Below are 5,351 nucleotides of genomic sequence, written 5' to 3'. Positions count from 1 at the left end.
AAAAAAAAAATCACGATTTTGTAGTTGGTAGGACTACGGCGGCAAGGCAACAATTGAATCATCTGAGCGGCCGTCACTCAACAAGAATAAAAAGAGTGCCTACAAGTAATGTTGGAAAATTTCTTCTTTTTGTTTCACTTTTCTTTCTCTCACTTTTTTTATTTTTTAAAGTAATCAAATCAAACTCTTTTGTAAGTAAAAATAATAAAATACAAAATATTCAAATTACTATCTATGATAAAAAGAGGGCCCAAATCATGGCCCAACATAAGAAAATTAGAATGGGAAATTTAGGCTAAGAAGGACCTAAAAAATAATTTGTGAATTCTGTAGCGATGAGGTCGGAGGTCAAAGTGTGTGTAGCTATAGGTTTTAACGAACAAACTATGGTGGCTCTACGATAGTGGAAGTAGTCGATGTTGGTTATTGATACTGACAGTGGAGTAGTGTGGTTGTGGTAGTCAGCTAGAATGGTACTATTGAAGAAGCTGGTAACTAGTTGATGGACGATTTGTATTTAGCGAGCTATTTTGTATTAGATGAAAGGTTACCTTCGAGGTGGACTGTGATGGTGAATGTCACAGATTTTGCTTTCAATTTCAGGGATGATTTAAGATTTTCAGAGCACCATTAATAGATATGATGAAATAGGGTTGTGGTGATGAAAGCTATTGGTGGGTGTGACTGGAGCTTCTTGAGGTGGTTAGGTGGGGAAGAAAAGGGTGTGATAATTTTTGGTCGGCTTAGGGTTTTCTGTGTATGTGCTTGTTTAGTTTTGGATGTGGGCTCGTGATTAATTTGGGCCAATAGTTTAGTATTGGCAATGGGCTATTGGTTTATGTTGATGTTGAGCTTACGTTTGTGGCTGAAGTGTTTTATAAAAATAAATGGGCTAGGTTATGGGGTGAGCATTTGGATTGCGATTGTGTGGTGTTTCCATATGTCAGGTTTACGTGGTAGATCATGATAAAGATACTGGAAAGTTGTATTTAGATTGGGTTGATGATTGTTGTGATTTGATAATCAATTGCAAGTTACAACCCAGAAGCTAAGAACTCTCCTTCAAATCTTCAAGAGAAGATTAAAGAAATGACAAATTGAAGGCAATCAGTTGTTGGGTTGCAAGTTCGTTGATGTCAGTAGCTAAAGTTAGGGAAAAACTGGTGGTTGTTTATGAAAGTACATTAGTGTTTGTGTGCTACTTCCTTAGCCACGGGTGGTGGGAGACATGTTGGTGAAAGTAGAGAGGTTGAACTAGGTGTTCTAGGAAGCAAATTGATGATGGAATCTAGGTTTAGCTCTGAAGAATCTGAACAACGTGAATTTTGCTGGTGAACAAGTTCTCTTTTCCACTGTCGTTCCCCTCATTTTCTCTTCTTTTCCACGTTTCTTCTCGTTTCTCTTCAGTTCCTCCCTTTTATGCTACCTATTTCTTCTAATCTCTCTTGATGCGAACCCGATTAACACGATCACTAACGAACCCACAAAAGATTGTTGAACCCTAGGAAAGCCAAGAATTAACCTCGATTTGTGGATTTGAATCCCAAGATGACGAACTAAGCAACCCCACAATAATAGTAATATGAAGGACATCTTGATCACGCAACTAAAGACTCACACCCGAATTTTGAATGCCACAACGAAGCACCTTGATAAGTACGAAAATTGTTCTAAGAAGAAGAAAGATTGGAAAGCAAGAATTGCCGCTCAAATTAATTCTCAATAATGTCAAAAGTTGTTCTTACAATCAATATAACAAAGTATTTATCCCAACCCCCAAAAATATTGTCTTGGATGGAAATTATGCTTCAAATATCGAAAAATAATAATTAGAATCAAATTTTATGGAAACTAGATAAGTTAACAAAAATTGAAAATGCATCCAGAAATTTGTACTATACGGTCGCATAGTATAAATCAATGTAGTCGTATAGAACAAATAGTCAGACTCAGTTTTGTTTCGGTAATAGCCTATGCGGTCGCATGGCTTTTAAGCTATAGGGTTGCATAGTTATTTTTTGAAAACCTCCTCCTCTTGTGCGAAATTTCATGATGATTCTGAATTAAATCATCAGCGAAAATCCGACACCCAAGCTAAAATTTATGCCCATTTTAATCCACACTACTCGTTTTCCATATCGTCCACCTTTAGCACATTGATCCAAAGCTCTTCAGCCTTCGACCCCAACATGAAACTTGCTCCATTTTGCATCCCAAACATGGTGCCATCAATAGTGGCTTTTATGAGCATCCCCATCGCCTCTTTAACTCGTTTCGCTCAGGATCGCATCATCGGGCCTTCTTTGATAATCAACAGGTCTTGATTTAGACTTGCCTTCGTGACTCCCACATCTTGGATCACATCATCCCCTTTCTCTTCAAAAGGATTCGTCCTCGAATTTTTACCTGCATAAAAAAGAGAGAGAACAGACTCATTAAATGTAACTGAAACATTATACTCACATGGACGATCCACTTTGTATGAGTTATCGTTGATCTTTTCGATGACTTGACATGGACCATCTCCTCGTGGATGCAATTTAGACTTTATCTGTTCTGGAAAATGCTCATTTCTAAAATGTACCCAGACCCAATCACCTGGTTCAAATGTCACGCGCTTTCTTCCCTTGTTCACCTTTGATGCAATAAGCTTACTCCATTCTTCGATTAGTGTCTTGACCTTCTCATTGAGTGACTTTACCAACTCAACTTTTCTCTTACCATCTAAGCTACCTCATTCATTCACAGGTAAATGTAACAAATCCCAGGGAGTTAGTGGGTTAAACCCATAAATGATTTCAAAAGGTGAAAACGAAGTAGTGGAGTGTACAGCTCCATTATATGCAAATTCAACAAAAGGTAGACACTCCTCCCAACTCTTCAAGTTTTTATTTATTACAGTGCATAATAATTGAGTCATGGTCCTATTGACCACTTCAGTTTGCCCATCGGTTTGTGGGTGACATGTTGTGGAAAATAACAATTCCGTGCCTAATTTACCCCCACAAAACCTGCCAAAAATGACTCAAGAATTTTACATCCCAATCTGATACGATACTCCTAGGGACCCTATGCAAACACACTATCTCTTTAAAGAACAAATCCACTATGTGAGTGGTGTCATCTGTTTTATTGCACGCTATGAAATGCGCCTTCTTACTAAATCTATCTACTACTACAAAAATAGAGTCACGTCCTTTCTTAGTCCTAGGTAAACCCAAAACAAAATCCATTGAAATATCAACTTAAGGTTTACTAGGAGTAGGTAATGGTGTGTACAACCCTTGAGGTAAAACCTTAGATTTAGCCCCCTTACAAGTTATGCATTAGCTACATATCCATTCAATGTCGCTTTTCATTTTAGGTGAATAAAAGTGCTCCCCTAACATTTCTAAAGTTTTCTTAACCCCAAAGTGTCCCATTAATCCACCGCTATGTGCCTTCCTTACTAGCAATTCTCGCATGGAACACTCAGGATCACACAATTTATTTTCACAAAACAAGTACCCCTCATGCCTAACGAACTTGTCTATAGCCCCCTTATCACATGATTTATATCAGAAAAATCCAAGTCATTCAAATACATATCTTTAATGTGCTCGAAACCAAGTAATTTAGAACTAAGAGAAGTTAGCAACACAGACCTGCGAGACAAAGCATCTGCCACTACATTATCTTTACCTTTCTTATAGCGAATGACGTAGGAAAATGTTTCTATAAATTCCATCCATCTTGCATGCCTCTTGTTCAGTTTTCCTTAACCCCGCAAATGCTTGAGAGACTCATGATGAGCATGTATTACAAACTCCTTAGGCCACAAGTAATGTTACGAAATCTCCAAAGCTCGAACAAGCGAGTACAACTCCTTGTCATACGTAGGGTAGTTAATAATAGCTCCACTCAGCTTCTCACTAAAATAAGCTATCGATCTCCTATCCTGCATCAATACTGTTCCAATCCCTATTTCTGAGGTATCACCCTCAATCTCGAACGTTTTGTCAAAATCAGGTAACGCCAAAATAGGTGCTTTATATAATTGATCTTTAATTGTATTAAATGCCTGCTCCTGCTCACTACCCCCAATGAAAACCCTCTTCTTTACTACCTTAGTGAGTGGTATGGTGATTGTGCTAAAATCTTTCACAAATCGCCTATAGAAACTAGTCAACCCTTGAAAACTCCTTACTTCGGTTATACTCTTAGGTGTAGGCCACTCCTTAATAACTTTTATCTTTTCCTTATCAACATCTACTCCATTGGTACTAACCACAAATCCTAGAAAGACAACATTTTCCATGCAAAATATATATTCCTTAATTAGCATACAGTTGTTCTTTCCTTAATACCAAAAGCACTTTTCTTAAATGCTCTACATGCTCATTTAAATTTTTACTATACACTAGAATATCATTAAAATACACCACGACAAATTTTTCTATAAAAGCACACAAAACATGATTCATCAAATGCATGAAAGTGCTCGATGCATTGGTGAGTCCAAATGGCATTACCAACCACTCATACAGTCCTTATTTGGTCTTAAATGCAATTTTCCACTCATCACCTTCTCTCATTCGAATTTGGTGGTAACCACTCTTAAAATCAATTTTACAAATATGCATGCACTATATAATTCATCAAGCATATCATCTAACCTAGGGATATGGTGACGATACTTTACCGTTATGTTATTATTGGCCCTACAATCCACGCACATCCTCTATGTTCCATCTTTCTTTGGCACTAACAGAACTGGTATAGCACACGGACTCATGCTCTCCTTAACATAACCCTTGCTCATCAACTCCTCAACTTATCTCTGAAGATCCTTTGTCTCCTCAGGATTGCTCCGGTAAACTGGTTGATTTGGAATGACAACTCCAGGTATAAAGTCGATCTGGTACTCAATGCCTCGAATCATTGTTAACCCACTAGGCACGTCCTCGAGAAATATATCCTTGAACTCTTGCAATAAAGACTTAGCCAAATTTGGAAGGGATATGTTAGAGTCCTCAAAACTGAGGAGTGACTCTTTGTAGACCAACAAAATCATTTCTCTCCTCTTGACTGCCGCTCTCCTCCACTCACTCTCTTTTGCAAAGAAATTTACTCGACTTTTCTCTCATCTCAGAAAACTCTTTTCTTTTCACTCTTGGGGCTCCATTCTCTTTTTCTCCCGACTCGTCCCCTCACTATTTTTTCTCTTACTCATTATTTCATTGTTTTCTCTCTTTTTCTCTAGCTCTCTTGCTCTCCTCTCTTCTTCGTTTTTCAATTTAATTTGGTCTTCATACACTTGTCCCGATTTTAATGGCGCAAGGATAATGAACCTCCATCCTTGACAAAGCTGT

Source organism: Olea europaea, unplaced genomic scaffold (assembly GCF_002742605.1).
Source record: "Olea europaea var. sylvestris unplaced genomic scaffold, O_europaea_v1 scaffold1185, whole genome shotgun sequence".
Lineage (NCBI taxonomy): Eukaryota > Viridiplantae > Streptophyta > Magnoliopsida > Lamiales > Oleaceae > Olea > Olea europaea.
This window is presented reverse-complemented; position numbering follows the sequence as displayed.